Genomic DNA, 20012 nt, shown 5'->3' on the forward strand with positions numbered 1-20012 from the left:
TTCATGAATTTTTCTGATTTCATATGATTGTTATGGTGTGGCTATGTATGATGATTGGAAATGATCTAGAATGAAGCTAGAAGGTGGAAAAAGTGGTAAATTGCAAGCAATTTCTGTTTTGGAAAGAAAATTGGAAACTTAGGGTTCTTTGATTTACATTCTGCCTGGTTTTGTAGCTCATAGTTAGAGGCCGAATTGGTCTTAGGTTAAAACATAAAAGTTGTAGGGAATGATATTTTAGAGGTACCTACAAAATTTCAGGTCAATCGGAGAAGCATAGCTTGTGAAACAACGGAATTACCCTTGCTGCCCTGTTTCTACCCGAATTTGAGAATTGCTTCTGTAATGGGTTATTTTGGTTGAGAATGATTCGGAATTGGTTGTTGAGGTCTTCTGATGAATTGTATCCCTGTTTCTTAGCTTTTGGATGGCTTTGGAATTACTGGATTTGGACTTAGGTAGCCTGATTTATGATGTTCGCACCAGAATGCGATTTGTGAATCTGTTTTTGCGGTTCTGGTGTAGTAGATTGCATTTTTGACCTGGTTACACTTGAAACTGGGCTGAGTGACCTTCTGTAATATTGTAGCCCTATCTCTTAGATTTGAAACGGTGTATCTTACACCTCCATCTGATAATCGTAGTGCCATTGGTGCCAAAACCGTAAAATGATGTCAAAAACTGTTTTTCTGGTTTTGAGCTTAACTTTCATTTCCGGACTTTTCCCTAGCTTGACTTGTACTTGTACTACTGGGAGCTTGCTGAATGGCTATTGAATGAACTTATTGTTGTGTGTGTACCTTTGGGTTTGAATGAGAAAAATCATGAAGCCATGATGGCTGGAAAAGTTAGCAAATTTAGTGGAAGTGCTGTCCGAGCTTTGAAAGGACTTGATTGCATTGAGTTTGTGATCTAAGACTTGGATTTGAGCAAGGCAATGATATATGATGGATGGTTTCTGAGCCGTGGAGGTGAGTGACCCTAAACTGTTTCCAAAGTTACTTACGAAGTGTTTCTTGCATTATTTACTCGTTTGCATATCATGTGTGCCGGCATGTGAGTCCATGAAATGATTTGGCTTAAATGAGTTCTTGGGGAGTCTTGTGCTGAACACCAACGTCTCCTCTACTATTTATCTGGAGCCAACGTCTCCACCACTTTCGTGAGTTCGTGACATGATCTGGAGCACCAACGTTGCTCCCCCTTATTGTTTAACATTAAGTAATCTATTTGAGCGTTGGGTGTTTAAGTACAATGATTTCACTGGCTCACGAGAGCAATAAATGTACATTTGATTCTTGATTCATGACATCATTGAAATGAACGATTGTGAAATATATTTGATTACGGATTTTATTGGTTACTCACTGAGCTTTTAGCTCACCCCAAAATTATTTTATTCCCCTCCACAGGGCTCGTGGCGAAGGAAGGCTTGTAGTACTTATTCACGTGACTGGATGGCATATATCTTGTACAGTTTGGATTTGGAATCATTTTATGTATAGTTGGGAATTCTTTCCGCTCCGCTTATGACATGTAATTCTCGGGGAAATTTGATGTATATTTGAGATTTATATTGTAATTTATTTGAGGATTGTAGTGAACGATTGTGTCCCGGCAAGAGCTGGGCAGGCGGCTCGCCGAACCCTCTGGTTCGCCTTAGGGGGGGTGGGGCTGTCACAACCAATTCCTTATTATTTGCTACACTTAAATACTAATCTTCCAAGATAGTTCCTCTAACACTACAATTACCCATTCTTACTAGTCTAAAATTAATTCTCCAAATCTCCAATTAGTCGTACCGGCGCGACATTTTTTTGAAAAATTTTGACGCGTAAGCGATAAAAGCACCATTTAAGAAAAATTCATGCATAACTAATAAAATTAAATAACACAACTAACACTCATGAACACAAGTCCCAGTTCATTTCACCAGTTCACCACTTAAACACGGTATTTCACCCTTTTTGCAAAAAATAAAGCATACGTGTCACGCGAAGCACTTTTCAATAAATTTTCATGCTTAAGTTGATAAAAGTAAATGGTATGCTATTGTAGATGATTTAAAGTGATAAAAATGGATAATTTAAATAAATGATTAAATATTCAAATAAATAGATAATTAAATAAAATGTTTAAAAATTGCAGGTCCTTACACCAAACCTTCAGACCAAAGGAGAAGGGTCATCAATCCCAAAGCCTAAGAGTCGGTGATTCGAGTGATCCTTCGAACATTGCTACGCGCACGTCGTGCCACGACCACATGTCCAAGTGGATCGATTCTAATCCTAATGGGGTGGAGTGGTGTGACAACCACTAAAAGTAAAAAGAAATGAGGGATTATAAAGTAAAACGTATGCACGTATGAAGTGCTCCTTTTGAAGGGAGGGATTAAATACCATCGCATATGGGTGAAGGTTCTAGGGTGGTTATGCCCCCCCCAAAGATGCAAGCGCGATAAACATAAGTAAATGAAAGAAAATAAAACACATTATTCACCACATATACGGATATTGAAATGATTATGCAAGTGAAATGCAGGAAACCCTAAAAAGAAAAAAAATGCAACCTAAACCTCCAAATGTGATATATATATAGGTTAGAAAAAGAAAAGGATTGACTAAATCAAATGCTCGGACTCTCTAAGTCTCCAGTGGAGTCGCCAAGCTGTCGCGCCCCATTTTTAATGAAAAATTAAAATTTACGAGTTTATATAAAATGAATTTTGATTTATTTTTGAATGAAAATGAGTTTTTGATTTGTAGAAAATAAATAAGGAAAAAGGGCCTAAAATGGGACTTAAAAGTGCAACGATTTTGGCAAAAAATAATAGTTTAAAAAGGGTTTTTGATGAACAAATAGGAGTCGCCACTTGGTATTAAGTTAAGGTGTACCAAATCACCTAAAATGAATTTTAAATAAAAAGTAGAGAAAATCCTTTTTTAAACGACTCCAAGTCTGCGAAAATCAAGAAAAAAGGACTCGGGAGTCACGGTTGAAGAAAGGGAAGGTAAGGATAAAATCCAAGGCATCCTTTCAACCTAACCAAGGCTAGTTGCATGATTTAGTAAAAAATTTTCTAAATTCAACTTAAAAACGTATCACATTTGGATGTTACTAGATGAATGCAAACCTAGACCTAATATATATTGGGAGGGTCGAAATATCTCTTCCAAGTTTGATTGGTGCAAATCACATTAATTGTGATGCCCAATAACTGATTCTTAGAAGAGGTCACGAATATGTAAAATATGAGACTCGAAGAAAAGAAAAGAAAAGAAAAGAAAAGAATATTATACAAATATACATGACCTAAAGGAATGCATCATAACGGGTGCGGGGAACTAAAATTCATGACTGGATTTTTCTTTTTATAGAGGAGAGACAAGCGTGCTAAGGCTAAGAAACCATACTCGTCCATATCCCATATTCAAAGGGTACTTTCCTAATCTAGGCAAACAAAATGATCTAATCTAGTTCTAACTTTTCTTAAATGAAATGCAAGTCTAATGTCATATCTCACACATAGGGATAAGAGATATACATATGGAAGTATCATGCAATATGCAAAATGATAAGGATCCTAAAAGAGTAGACAATATGCATGAAATGTAGTGATTGTCACGCAAACATGATTTAGCGCGTAAATGGTTCCTAAGGGTCTAGCGTTGGACTAGCCCATGTCTATAAGTTCTCACTAGCGTTGGACTAGTGAGAAATCGGAAAAAGGGGCCACAACTAACGTTGGACTAGTGTGGTGACGTCATGCACTTATTATAATCAAATAAATCATATAAAACATAATAAAGCAAATAAACACATAAATCACATATAGTACATAGCACATAAGCATAATATCTAGATGCAAAGACCCTAGAAAAGCGAGTAAACACATAATCACACAAGCATCCAAACACATAAAAAAATAAGAAGCGAATAAAGACCTATCTATTACATTCAGGGGGCCCTTACTACAATCTAAAGGGGTAAAGAATGAAATAAAATAAAATAATAACTTAACTATTACAATTTTGGCATTTAATTGCCATTCAAATAATCAAAAATTAAAATAAAATAAATATACTAAATTAAAACAAATAAAGTGACTAAATAAATAAATGAAATAAAAACATTCAAAAAGTATACAATTACACACATAAAATCACATAGGAGCATCTAGGATCAAGTAAAATCAAAATAAAGAGTAGAGTATACCTCCCTTGAATTGGTGACCTAATGAAATGAAGTTTCTCTCTTTCTAGCCTCCAATCACAAAAAAATGATTAAGGTACCACTTTAATTGCAAAAAAAAAAATCATAAGAGATGGAAATAAACATGAAATTGAATCAATTGAAGTATTTAAATGCAAGTAAACAACCTATATTCAAGAAATTAAAACAAGCAAGGACCTAATTGAAACAATTAAAAAAGTTTGCGGGGTCAAATTATTATTATTACAAATATTAAGGGTCTAAATTAAAATAAAATAAAATAAAGGGCTTAAGATGAAGCCTACCAAAACCAAATGCTAAAAATTCACAAAAATAAATCAAAACCCTCTCATCAAACCTCAAAACAAAAATATTACTCAAAATTTTAATTATTTTACTAAAAATCCAAATAAAAACTATAAATCTATCAAAAATTATTAAACCTCAAATTGCATCCTAAAATTCACAAATAATCTATCCAAAAATCACATTAAAACATACCAAAGAAAATTAACATTTTGAAGGGACAAAATTGATTATATTTTCCCAAATTTCGGGCCATAGTAGCATTATTTAGAAAACTAGGGGTCAAAGTGCAATGTTTTAAAATATGCATGCAAAGCTTCAGGCAAGAGCTTTCTTTTGCAGCATTCCTTCGCAACTTTCTTTTCTTTTAGCTCATTAACTACCCGAAGCAAAAAAGAGGATGAAAAGATTATGCAATATCATGGACTTTATCTCCATCATTCAACATCAAAGATTCACCAACAAAACAAGAAATATTTAGTAAGGAAATCATCTAAGACTCAGCATGGGAAAGGGAGAAGAATAGTGTTAGGGTATTAGGCCAACTATTTGAAAAAGAAAAAGACCAACAATTTAATAGAAAATAATATCTAGCACGAATGATGAGCAACACACAAGAATTAACGTGGTTCGGCTTAATCACCAAGCCTACGTCCACGAAAAGAGAAACTTATTCTTATTATGAGAGGAAAAACACCACAAGAGTACAACTTGATTCCCAAGCCCCAACTATTGTATAACCCTCTCACCCACTAAGAACTCTTTCACTCCTTTCTTGTGTGTTTTTGTAGTATGCCAACCTACCTATTTATAAAGAACATTACTTCGCCAAAAAATCAAATAATAATTGGAAACCAATACTAATTCCTATACTCATATAGAGTAGGAAATACCATCTAATTCTAGCTAAATAGGACTTTACTTGACCACTACTTCAAGTAATTGAAACCAAGTAGGAAACTAGTTACTTTCCACACCAAATAAGGATCTTGACTAAAAGAAATTAAGCCAATTTCCTAACAAATCTCTACCTTGGCGAATATTTCTTTTAGCAAACACAGCAAACCATCCAAAAAGCTCCATTTGCCTTTTCCCACCAAGTACCTTAGTGCCTAGCTACACACCCGAATCAATACGGTCATGTTTTCAATTGATTCAATAGGCAAATGAACGTGTGTAGCTAACTGAGTCCAACATCTAGTTGACTCGCGAGAGGGGCCTCAATTCACCCTCTCCCATAGCAGGATTTTTCCTCTCACCACCATTTGTAATTTGAGAGCATTCTTGGATCCCATTCCGCTCCCAATCCATTGAGGTATTCAATTGGTACAGATTACCATACTTCTTCCCCATCAACAAGACCGTCTTGCCATGTGTGATTTTCAAGACTCCACCTGCAGCGGAAAAATGGCAACTCTCGGAGTCTAACTGGCTCAAAGAAATTAGATTCCTTCGTAACTTTGGGACATAAGCCACACCACCCAAAGAACGAATCTCTCCATTCAACATTTTGATTTTCACCACTCCAACACCTTTGACTTGCCAAGTAGATCCATCACCCAAGGACATAAAACCTGCCTTCTTTCTTTGGAGAGTATCAAAATAATCTAACCTGGAGCAAACATGTGAAACACATCCAAAATCTAAAATCCAACCATCACGAGAAGAAGTATTATTACCTTTGGAGATTGTGAGAATATCTCCACCCGATGCATATCCAGCAACATTATCATAGTCATTCTCATCATTTTTCTTTCGATGAGGGCAATATCTTTTGATATGGCCAAACTCATGACAACCAAAACACTGGATTCCACCCTTTCTCTTGGCCTTTGAACCACCTGCCATAGATTCACCACCAAATTATTTTCCTCTTTTATTCTCACCTCGAGCAATTAAAGCAGCTTCTTGTATCACATCTTGGTTTGCCTTCCTTTGTTTTTCATGATCCAACAAAGAAGACTGCACATTCTCGAACTCTAAAGTGTCCTTCTCATATAACAGGGTTGTCACGACACTTTCGTAAGAATCAGAGATTGAGGTAAGAAGTAAAAGGGCCTTATCTTCTTCCTCAATATCCACGCCAACCTTTTGGAGTTGATCCAAAATTCCGTTGAACGTATTCATGTGATCCATGAGACTGCCACCCTCCTTCATCTTTAGTGCATAAAGTTGCCGCTTTAGATGCAACTTATTAGATAAGCTTTTAGCCAGATAAAGCTTTTCCAATTTTTTCCAGAGGTCTGCTGCAGAATCTTCCTCATCTATCACATTATTTATGATGTTGTCCGCCACATAGAGCCGAATCATGCTCGCACACCTTGCGTCCAACTCCTCAAACTCATCATCATTCATGCTCTCTGGCTTCTTGTTCTTTCCATTCAACGCTTTTGCCAAACCTTGTTGAACTAGAACATCATTCACTCTTATTTCCCAAAAAGTGAAACTTGTAGTTCCATTAAACGGTTGAATTGGAAACTGTATAGTTCCAAACCCCACCCACTCAATTTCAAATAATTAACCAAAACCCCAACGGAGCTCTGATACCACTTGTTAGGGTATCAGGCCAACTATTTGAAAAAGAAAAAGACCAAAAATTTAATAGAAAATAATATCTAGCACGAATGATGAGCAACACACAAGAATTAACGTGGTTTGGCTTAATCACCAAGCCTACGTCCACGAAGAGAGAAACTTATTCTTATTATGAGAGGAAAAACACCACAAGATTACAACTTGATTCCCAAGGCCCAACTATTGTATAACCCTCTCACCCACTAAGAACTCTCTCACTCCTTTCTTGTGTATCTTTGTAGTATGCCAACCGACCTATTTATAGAGAACATTACTTCGCCAAAAAACCAAATAACAATTAGAAACCAATACTAATTCCTAAACTCATATAGAGTAGGAAATAACATCTAATTCTAGCTAAATAGGACTTTACTTGACCACTACTTCAAGTAATTGAAACCAAGTAGGAAACTAGTTACTTTCCACACCAAATAAGGATCTTGACTAAAAGAAATTAAGCCAATTTCCTAACAAATAGCTTATCAAACTAGCAACCAAAATTCGATTGTTCATGTATCATGGGTATAAATCTTTGTAAGAAACGCGTCAAATCAGCAAGGACATGAGTTATAGTTACCTGACCACCTTATAGGGTTGAAATCTCAAACGGAAATCTGTAGGAAATTGAGCAAGCCCCACCAAATATGAAAACCCAGGTTGCAGCTTTCAGGAATGACAAGGATAGCAAGTTTGGCCTCGAATTCGATGATGTTTTAGCAGCTTTTTCCAAAAATGAGCAACACAAAAATTCCTCCCCAAACATCCTAGATTACCCAGAAAAAGAAATATCCCCAAAATAAGCACTATCGAGATCACAAATGAGCAAGAAAGAGGGCTGAGTAATCAGCCCTGGCTTAGCTTTCTGCTGGAAAACAATTTCGAGGAGCAAAGTTGGGCTTGAGATTTGAAGGCTTTCTTATGTTTTTTAGCAAAAATACTCAACACGAAAGTTATTCCCCTCTGTCTAAAGAAACTACAGAAATAAAAATCACATGTAACCGATCTATAATGAAGGAGAAAAGTCTTCCCGAAATAGGCTGGTTCACCAGCTTTTTTCCAGAAAATTTTCTGCAATTTTACTTCTCTTTCGATTTTCTACCTTTTTTTCTATGTTTTTCTCTTCAGCCGCCACCTCCCTTGTCCTCAGACTCTCCCCAGGTTTTCCATAGCTTCTCCCTTTCTTTTTCCTCTCCTTTTTTCCTTCCTTTCTTGCTTCCCCCTAAGCTCCCTCAGAAAACCCTCTTTTTCTCTTCCCCTACTTTTTGCCGAAGCCTCTCCTCTCTTTTCTTTTCCAAATTTTTCCTCTCAATCCCTCCACAGTCTCTCTCCCTTTCTTGCTCTGCTTTCTTGCCCTGCCCGAAACTCTCATTTTCCTTCCTTTCTTTCTTTTTTTCCTTTTTTCCTCCCCAGCCTGCAGCTTCCTTTCCTTCTTTCTTGCCTCCCTTTCTTGGTGTTTTCCTTTCTGTTTCTTTTCTGATCTCCATCATCCCTCTCTCTTGTTCGTCCTCTTTTTCTAGTTTAGCTGCCACCTCCTCTCTATCTCTCCTCTCTCCCTTTCCCTTGTTGCCCGTAACCCTCTTTTTTCCTCTTTTTTTCCATAGCTTCCTTTTTCTTCCTTTCCTTCCTAATTTCCAGATTTTCCTCCTTTTCCCTTCCAAATTTCTCCCAATCCGACAAGCGTCTTTGCCACCTAGCCTTGCATGTGTTGTGGTGTAAAAAATAAGGACACTTGTCTAACACTTACCTATCCCACTTAGTTACTTTCCACGGCCTCCACCTACTTTCTTTTTATTTATTTTTTTTGTTTTTCAAAACCAGTTTAGGGTAAACAAAATGTTAATTCCTAATTGAAATTACATTGCAAATTTTCATTTTATTTGGAAGAAATTGAATTTGAAAAGCTTAAAAATGTATTTTTGTGGGAATTTTCTTTTCTCTAAAATTTTAATGCAAAAATGATCTAAAAAGAAGAATGATGAACCTAATTTACTAAAATAAACACTAACTATCATTTTGCAAACTTAGTCAACTAAAATAAAATAAAATAAAAACAAGAACAAATAAATAAATAAATAAAATAAAGCTAAAATTGGATTAAATAAAATTAAAATTTTGGTGTCTACAAAGAATATAATATCTGTAGAACACCACTTACTCTAATTTTTGTCCACCAGTCAACCCCCTTACCCGGCCCGAACACCACAAAAAGTAATTAGGTAATACTCAAGTATACCGGATCCAGATTCCGTAAACAGTTCTCAGGGTTTATCGGCCTTCTCGACCAAGCTCATGCTGGCTCGATACAACCGGCTCACCTATGAGGTTGGGTACCCAAACAGTCAGAGTAGTTGATGGGATATCACCCAACAACTCACATACAGTCAAATATAGAGAAATCACATATCATAATAGAAGTATACAGAGCCTTAGTGGAATCGAAGGAGGTCGAGTGTGATAAAGTACGCGCTCGCCTCAAATTTGTCAAAACAATTGTTTAGATCAACCAGTCACAGATCAAGTATTCAGATATTTCACATAGACAGGTAACAGGTAATGGAACACTCACCTATCAAGAAATGTAGAGTTCAAACGTCAAGTTCCTTGGTTACGTTCACCTTCGTTTCCCAATCCTTGGGCAACGAGTGAAATCGTTAACAATCTAGGTTCATTTCCAACCCAAATGTAAGTCCATTAGGTGACCAAGTGAGTGGTTAAATCGACTCAATTCACCATGCAAGTTAGGCCCAAAATGCAGTAAAAGGTCATAAGAAAACAAGTTTGTTTAGTGCAAGAAAGTTGAGTAAAAGCAAAATCTCATTCAAGTGCAAAGAACCACAAAAATCAAGGAGAAACCTCCCCTTCAAATCCAGTTAGCCAAGAGAAAGGAAAACAGTCCACAAGTTCACATGCATCACCAACTTCCATCCTTTAATTATAGTTAACTTAGCAACATCCCAAGAGTTATCCTTAACTTTAAAAGGATCCAAATCATGTTAATACATCAAGAAAACGATAAACAAAGCTTTAACAATTAATCAAACACATGGTAGGCTAAACAACCAACCCTACCTCCACTTGTTTAACTCAAGAAATTTCATCACAAATATCATCCATACAACTCCTAGTTTGCCATCAAAACTTTAAATACTTGATATAACACCATAAAACCAAGAGTTAAGGATCATACACCTCTCTTATGAGAAGCTTGAATCACCCAAATAGCCACCAAAACCAAAAGCTCCAAGCTTGAAATCACACACTAGAGTTGAAGGTTGTTCACTCCACTAACTCAAGTCCTTCACTTTTGATTTTTGCTCAAGATCAAGCTAGGGTTTAAAAGGCATGAAAATGGAGTTTTCTCTCTTCCCTTGGAAGCTTCAAGGTGGCCCGCCATATGGAGAGAAAATGGAGCCAAGAATGGTTTAAATTTCCTCTAATTCTTTGGTCAAAAAGGTTGAATGGCTAGGGTTTTGCCACTTGTCTCAATCTTGGCCATTCTCCCACTAAACTTTGCCAAATCATGTTTCTATCATCCAAATGATTCCAATGTCTAACTAACACCCCCAAACTATCATATAAAGTCGCAACCACAATAAAAGGATACTTGGTCATAGAGTATGTGGTGAAATAAAATAATACCAAGTCAAGGAAATGTTACAATTCAAATAAAGGTAGTGCAATGCAATGCAAGGAAATGTTTTAAGTGATTTAATCATAGGGCAAGGCAAGTAGCTTAGCAGAATTATATATATATAAGTGAGGGTTCTCACAACAGGCATATTAGAAAAGAAAGCCAAAGAGAAATGCGTAGAGGTTCTTCAACAAGAAGAAACACAGCATACGATATCATTATTGACTCAGAGCATTGAACAACCTGTCCAATCTAAAGGTATTAACTCCAGTTAATCTCAGCTTTAACTTTACTCATTAGTTATGAATCAAAGTATTATATATTCTATTTTTTCATTTCAGATGCCACTCATGAGGAGAATAATAAAGAACCTGATGATAACATGTCCTCCCTACATCTGGTTCACAACAATAACATCAACAAGCAACACACTCTACAACTTTATTGTGCCATGACAAAACTTTGTCACGAACTTATAAGGATCACTATTGTCATGATAAGCACTCCTCAAGACTCAAGCTTGTTGTGCCACAATTGTCAGCCCATGAAAAAGGTCAGCTCACACTTAATACAGCAATAGTACAATATCAATATCGTATTTCTTATTCTTGATTTTAACTTTAGCTACATAACAAATCTTTGAAATAGGTTCTCCATTCATTGCCAATGACCTTCTCTCACCAAAAGTCAACCAGAGTCAGGTGTATTTACATACCCATTCAGCTATCTATTTTATTCTTGCCCTTAGACTAATATCATTATCGATTAGAAAAAACTTACCCCTTTCATAAACATATTTGCACAAAGAATCAATCTACAATTTGGCATTCATACTATTAGTATCTTTCAGACGCAGTAGAAAATATTGAAGTTTTGTCTACGGTCTTACATCCCACTGATCCTGCGAGACCAAGTGACGAAGACACTAACATTGCACAAGAAGGTTAGATCTTAACTTCTCATGCGATTTAATGTCACTATTAATTATCGATTAACTAATCATCTGTGAATATGTACAGCAAAAATGACTAGATCTTGATGCTGTCAGAGACATCAAAAGAAAAAAGTTATGACAAACACGGTTAACTCTGAACACACTTGGTGTTAGCTGACTCTTTACTTATCTTATTGTTTCTAACATTCTTATTAGGACCTCGTGTGCCACTTGGAATAGAAGCTCTAAAGTTCATATCAAATCAAGCACACAAACTACCAGATGTTGCAAATTGTCTCTATTGTGGTGCTAAAAAAATCTTTTCTGAAACTCCAAATTTCTGCTGCTCTGATGGTGAAGTGGTGCTTGATGAAAATAAGTTACCAGATATTCTGATTGAACACTACACTGCACAAATAGAAGATGGAATATCTTTTCATACTTATTGTGAGGACTCACAAATTTTCTTATTTTAAATTCCTATTGCTAGCTCATTTAAATATTTAATTGCCCGTTTACTCCGAATATTTTATTTCAATCTTTTAGATCTAATTGCATGGAACTATGACCTACAAGTATTTTAAAAATGCCTTGACTCGAAAATTTATTTTTGAAAGCTCGTTTAGAGTGAATAGTGGTTGCACGTTTGGAGACAATAATCGAATCGAGGATACAATAAACTTGAAAAATTGGAGACTTGTAAATTAGTCTTGAAAAAGGTACTTTTATATTTAAGTGTTCAATTATTAGTTAGTGATACTATCGTTATAAGAATTTCTTGGAATTTCCACTTTATCGCGCACAAATCGGAAATATGTGTTTTCGCGTGCGCGATTAATTGAGAGACTTTAGACCTTTATTTTTAGACCATTAAGAGTGAATAATAATAGTATGAATGGAAGTGCATTAGAGGTTTAGTGCACAAGTGAAACAAACCAGAGAGGAATCGATCGCGAAACGCGTGCGAACGCGTACTATTCCTAGTTGACTTTTAGAACACTTTTGGCCATACATTTAAGCTTCTCAAGGAAGCTTCATTTTCAGCACAACTCTCTCTCTCTCTTCACTCAAGACAGCCGGCCATCCCCAAGGAAGAAACAAGACCAAAAGCTCTTCATTTTCTTGCTCATTTCTTGTCCAAATCATCTCAAATTTTTACCACAACTTGCAAATCACTTGGTGATCATCTTAAGCTAGGAAAGGGGCTTCATTTGCACGGTTTTCTTGAGCTCCATTGGACCGAAAATTTTTGCCTTGATCATCTAAGAAGGTATACAATGATCAACCCCTTGATTCTTGATTTATGGAAGTTATATTGCACTTGTGATATCATAAATTCATATGGGTAGCTTTAGATGGTTGGAAATTATGTGTGTGGGCTCTATGAAATCCCACTATGGCTTGTTGAACTGAGTTGATGGGATTTGATGTTAATTATGTTGAATTAGTGTTTAATCTAGTGAAAATAAGTGGTGTTGTGAAAGATAGCTCAAAGGAAGTGAAAGGGAAAATTTTACCGTTTCTGCCCCTACCATTGTCGTGCACTTTGGTGCACTTTTTTGTGGTCCAATTGACTTGTTTTTGATGTAAATGTGTAATATAGGTGGTGTATAAAGTTTCCTCAAAAATTTACGTGATTTGGATGAGTGAATGATGAGATTTCGAAAATTTGCCAAAACTGGAATTGTGTCCCGTATTGCTCTGGCAGTGATTTTGTTTCGGCCATAACTCTTTGCTCCGACGCCGAAATCGAGTTCCGTTTATGTCACTAGAAACTAGATATTTCTAGTTTTCCAATGGTATAAAATGAGTGCCCTGATTCCACCTGAGTGAGCCATACCAACCTTGTAAATTTGCCTGTTCTGTTTCGCATCTGTACTGGAAGCTCTGTTCTGAGCTGCAACTTGATGCTCAAATATGAGCTAGTTGTAGACAGAATTTTAAAATGATTCCTTCTAATAAATTGTAACCTTATGAATTTAGTTTTCAACGCCACTGACCACGCTCAATTCCGAGTTGAATTGAGTGAGATATGGTCGAATTTCTGAACTGTCTTTGTGAAAGGAAACCCTAATTCTAGACTGATCTATAGCTAATCTTGATTTGGGACTTGTTATTCGAAATCCTTGGTGTTAATCACCTACCAAATATATCTTGGATGTTTCTTAGACATTTTCTACACAAATGAATCATATTTGAGATGTTTTTGTTGGCCAAACGTTTGGGAAAAAGGAAAACGGAACTACAAGGCAGTTTTGCCTTGGAAATTCTTGGAGTTTTAATGACTTGGTTAACTGACTTCCCGTGCGAGTTTTTGCATGAAAATTTACAGACGAATAGCCCTTATATGGTAGTGTAATACTACTAATTTTGGTACCATTCCAAGTTCATTTAGATGCTCAACTAAAGTACCAAAGCTCAAGCTTTAAACCTGGAAAACCCCTGTTTGAGGAGGAAATTTCAGTGACTTTGAGCCGCTATATCTTAGTGCTCAAAATTCAATTCTTGTTCCGCTTGCTGTGTTGAAAACTTTGATTGTAACTCTAATTGAGTTCCAAATTTCAGAGGCTAGTTCGCATTGTGTGAATTTTCCCGAATTTCCAAACTTTGCCGAAAATCAACCCAAATCTGTCTTGGCATTCCAAAACAGCCACTTTGAGCCACATTTTGAATGTCATCCATTTGGAATCTTGGAAAAGTATTTTCTAGGAACTTTTAGTTCTTTGGAAGTAGTTTCCAACGGTACCAAATTTTCCAATTTTGGATTTTCGGAGAGTGAGTTATGATTTTTCCAAAAATGCCCCTAAATTCGATAATTCCTAGCCTTTTGAAAAATTTTCGCGCTGGAACCATTTTCAAAGAATCCGGCCGTATATCCGGCCAGTTCTTGGCCGGATAGTTGGCCGGATTGGTGGTGAAAATTGAAAAAAAAATTCAGTTGCTCTCTGCCTCGAATCCAGCCATATCTTGGCCGGATTGTGACGTGTCCCTTCTCAGTTAGGGTTCGGTCGTTCGTTCGGAAAATAATTTACATGATTTCATACCTACTTACTTCCATCCAATGATTTTAAGGATAAAAATTAGATTTTCTTGTGTTCTTGGACCTCACTTTAAAACCTTGATTTACAAGAAAATTTTAGACTCGTCATCACGATATTTCCTAGATTGTACATGTGTACGATCTTCCATGATAATTGGGATCTATAAGTGATAGTTTATTATCAATTACTTAGGCACCCAAGAGGACCTTCAAGAGGATTCCACGGTGAACGTCTGAACCTTCAAGTGGACACTCTTCCTTGTTTCTTGTATTGGTAAGTGTCAAGTGTATGAATACTTGATACATGCTTAATTGTTATAATTGATTGGAGATTTTGAAAATGGAGGCGAGTGTGCACTTTACCGCACTCGTTCTTATTTGAAATGAATTACTCATGATTGAAATGAAACGAATGAATTATGAATGGCTTGATTGAATGAAATGAAATGGTATGCTATGGCTACTTACGTCGTTGGAGTGAATCTCCTCGACTCTCAAATGTACATGGGGGACGCCCAAACTCATAGGTTGACCTTGGGACTCGAGTCGGCAAGGCTTGGTCAGGAGCCTGGTGAGCCATGAGAATTACATGATAAGCTTGATCTATTGGAGAGATCTCGTTTGGCATACTCATGGAGTATCGCCTTATAAATATCGTGCGGGCCCGGTGCGGTATACGGTAGACGGACATGAGAAGTAAGTGGAGTTCTACGGATTGAAAATATCGATCCGGTTGACGGAGAGTCATCACGGGAAGATATACGAATGACATTTGCAAAGCAAGTGGAAATTAGCTCCTGAGAGTTACCATATCCTTGAATTGTTTCTGTTTACATTTAACTGAATTGTTATTTACTCGAATGTTATTGTTTTACTTATTCATTGGGTTTGCTATTTGAACAACATGCTTGCATGTGTGTTCTTGGCCTCACGAGCGATTGTTCACCCCGTAGATTTGTTTTCCTTAACAGGAATGGGCATGGAGTAAGACTCGAAGAAACCCTTGGGATGTACTTTTGTATTAGGATTTCAATGTAATTGACTAAATATCTTGGCTGTTGTATATTTTGAAAAATGATGTATCTTTTGCGAACCCGATATAAGGATTGGATGATGGTTATATATTGTTAAGTTCGATCGTTTCCGCACTTTCTTACTTTACTTCGTGATAATGACTAGTATTGTGTTGAGTTTGAATGGAAATTATACCGAGTCCTGGCGAGAGCTGGGCAGGCGTCCCGCGGATACCCTTTGGTTCGCCTTAGGGAGAAGTGGGGGCGTCACAGTTGGTATCAGAGCGCTAGGTTCGAGATCTATTTGGGAGATATACTAGAAACCTTACCCTTAAGATTTCTGATAGGATGACTAAGTCATACTTTAAGTGATACTTGGGCAAATTAGTGATTAAGTTAGTCATGCCTTAAGTGACATTCGTGCGAGCTAGTGATTAAGTTCCTAACCCGAAAAATGTGATTGTTTTGCAGGGATGGATAATGGAAACGTGACTCCGGCAGCTAATGGGAATGACCATGCTAATGGTCACGTAGAGCCTCTTAGGCCTATTTACTACCGAGCTCTTGGTGGAGGGGCTCGAGTGCGCTACTCGCCCTCTAATAGATACCCTCGATGTTCGTGTAGGTTGACTTTTACCTACCCGAACCACCTCGTGTTAGCTTTGGACGACGAGTGTCGTCAGTTGGTGAACACCAACTTAGATTTACAGGCAGAGGTGGACGAGTTGAGACAGATGGTTAGTGCTTAGGGAGAGAGGATTGCGGAGCTTGAGGACGTTATAGAGGGTGAGGTGGCTACTGCTGCGGTTACTCGTGAGGAGCTCCAGAGGACTAGGGCTCGACTCACTAGGTTAGGTGAGGAGGTCCGTGATCGGGCTTACGGGATCCTGGCTGATGCCACTGAGATGATAGATGGGGTAATGGATATTGTCCAGAGCTCGGATCAGGAGGAGGAGATTCCTCCTGGTAGTCCTACTGTGGACTAGGTCTAGACTGATTGACCTTTTGACCCTTTTGACTGGTACAGTTAGGATTAGCTGGGGTGATGCGAGTGCTGAGACCATTGTATTTTGCATGACAGTGTCGCCTACTTTTGAGTCACTTGATTTTGCTTTAGTCTTATATGATTGAAAGTACTCTTATGGCACCTGTGTGCTATATTTTTATGATTTTCCCCATGATTTGCTAATTGTATGGATCTTGACATGTTAATGAATGTAAATTATTGTTATTTTCAATGCTTTTGTGATTGGTTCTTGTTTTAAGTATTTTCTCGCGTAATTGATTCATTTCTTGCACTAGGCATACCTAGGATAATGGAAGTGCGAAGGAGTGGTCGAGGCCGTGGGCGAGGAACTAGACAGGCCCAACCTCATAGGGATGACCAGGGATCGGCAACTGGACCGACCCAGGGACAAGAAAATATTGAGGAAAATCAAGTGGCTACTGCCATTAATAGGATGACTGATATCCTAGATCGTTTAGCTGATAGACAAGGTCCTGGACCGCTTAACCAAATTGGGGGACAGGATAGAGGGGAGGATAGAGCCTTGGAGAGGTTTCTGAAATTTAACCCGCCTAAATTCATTGGTGAACCCGATCCTAAGGTAGCGGAGAATTGGTTAGAGAGAATGACTAATATATTCGCTGCCTTACATTATACCGAGGATAGGCGAGTGAATTTTGCTGCTTTTCAATTTGAGGGAGTGGCTTGTGCTTGGTGGGACATGATAAAAAGAAAATGGGAGAGAGCTCAAACCCCTTTGACTTGGGAGAATTTCACGAGGGAGTTTAATGAAAAATTTCTTCCATTTTTGATCCAAGAGAAGAGGGAGGATGAATTTATCAAATTGAAACAGGAGACCCTTAGTGTGGCAGAGTATGAAGGGAAATTTACTGAATTTTCTAAGTATGCCCTTGAATTGGTAACTAATGAACGAAGGAGGATAAGGCGGTTTGTACAAGGGCTTAAAGGGTTTGGCCGCAACCCAAATCTCTACATTTACTGAGGCTTTAGAGAAAGCGCAACGGGTTGAAAGTGTGAGAATGCAAGTTAAGGACTTTTATAATAGGAAGAAGAACTTTCTAGTCGTACTTTTGGACAGACTAGTAAGAGTTCACAGCCTTCCAAAATTGGGAGAGGAATGGGAGGATAAGGACTACTGGAGCTTCAAGGGGAGCTTTATCCAGAGGAGGTCGTAGTGGACCGGTCCAAGCTAGGGGAGCGCCTTCTAGTGGTTCGGCAGTGACCCCTCAAGTTACTTGTGGGTACTGTGGTAAACCCAACCACTCTGAGAATGACTGTTGGAGAAAATCTGGGAAGTGTTTGGCTTGTGGTAGTACCGAGCACCAACTTGCGAACTGTCCAAGTAAAATGAAGATAGGAGGGAACACTGAAAGGCCAGAAAAGTCAATCTCTAAGCAGACCAGTGCTGGAGGAAGTCGACTTAAGGTGCCTGCTAGGGTTTATGCACTGGACCATCAACAGATACCCGATGCGACTGAGGTGGTTGAAGGTACGATTCCTATTTGTCACCGCTTAGCTAGGGTTTTAATTGATCCGGGTGCGACACATTCCTTTGTAAACCCTAACTTCATGGGCGGAATAGATTTGAAACCAATTAAGTTACCTTATGATTTAGAGGTTAGAATGCCTACTGGGGACCAAAGTCTAATTGCTAATTTGGTATATAGAAATTGTGAGATCTGGGTTGGAGAACGTAAATTACTGGCCGATTTGATAGGCTTAGCAATTAAAGGGTATGATGTGATAATAGGAATGGACTGGTTAGCCCGTTACAATGCCCAGTTGAATTGTAAGACGAAAATAGTAGAATTGTGTATTCCGGGAGAGGCAACCCTGAAATTGGATGTAAGGGGTAGATTAGCCTCATCTGCACTTATCTCAGGAATCCGAGCTAGGAAAATGTTAAGTAAGGGAGTTTAGGGATATTTGGCTTTTCTAATCAACACTCCTAGTGATAAAGTGAGATTGGAGGATATGCCTGTAGTGAAAGAGTTCCCAGATGTTTTTCCTGAAGAGTTAGAGTCTTTACCCCCGAAAAGGGAAATAACTTTTAAAATTGATGCGACTCCGGGAGTAGCACCTATCTCTAAGACGCCATATCGGATGGCTCTCGCCGAACTGATGGAATTGAAATTGCAACTGCAAGACTTGTTGGAACGGGGTTTTATAAAAGAGAGTGATTCACCGTGGGGAGCCCCGGTTCTGTTTGTTAAAGAGAAAGATGGGAGTCTAAGGTTGTGTATAGACTACTGAGGCTTGAATGATGTCATCATTAAGAATAACTACCCGTTGCCCTACATCGATGAATTGTTTGACCAATTGCAAGGGGCGGTGGTATTCTCCAAGTTGGATTTGAGACAGGGTTATTATCAATTGAGGATCTTGGAGAAAGATGTACCCAAGACTGCTTTTAACTCAAGGTATGGGCACTTTGAGTTTACCGTAATGCTATTTGGGTTAACGAATGCACCTGCTGCTTTTATGAATTTGATGCACAGGGTCTTTAAGCCTTATTTGGACCAATTTGTGGTGGTTTTTATTGATGATATCTTGGTGTACTCTAAGAATGTGGAGGATCACGAGAGGCACTTGAGGATTGTTTTGCAAACCCTGAGGGAACACCAATTGTATGCTAAGTTTAGCAAGTGTGAATTTTGGTTGAAAGAAGTGACATTCTTGGGGCACATAATTTCTAAGGATGGGATAAAAGTGGATCCAGCCAAAGTTGAACCTATTTCAAAATGGAAAGGACCGGAAAACCCTACTGAGGTTCGAAGTTTTATAGGGTTAGTAGGGTATTACTGGAGATTTATCCAGAATTTTTCTAGAATTGCTGGACCCATGACTAAGTTGACCAAGAAAAGTGGGAAGTTTATATGGAATCCTAAGTGTGAAGAGAGTTTCCAGGAATTGGAGAGACGTTTAACAAGAGCGCTTGTGTTAGCTCTACCGAATGGAAAAGATAGCTTTGTGGTCTACACAGATGCTTCCAAGGAAGGTTTGGGATGTGTTTTAATGCAAAATGAGAAAGTGATAGCGTATGCCTCTAGGAAGTTGAAACCTCATGAAAGAAACTACCCGACTCATGATTTGGAGTTGGCAGCGGTAGTGTTCGCTTTAAAGAAATGGAGGCATTACCTGTATGGAGTAACATTTGAGGTTTTTACTGATCACAAAAGGCTTAAGTACTTATTTTCTCAAAAGGAGCTGAATTTAAAGCAACGTAGGTGGATGAAATTTCTGGAAGATTATGATTGCATGATAAAGTACCATCC

This window comes from Coffea eugenioides, chromosome 6, assembly GCF_003713205.1.
Source record: "Coffea eugenioides isolate CCC68of chromosome 6, Ceug_1.0, whole genome shotgun sequence".
In the NCBI taxonomy this organism is placed as follows: Eukaryota; Viridiplantae; Streptophyta; class Magnoliopsida; order Gentianales; family Rubiaceae; genus Coffea; species Coffea eugenioides.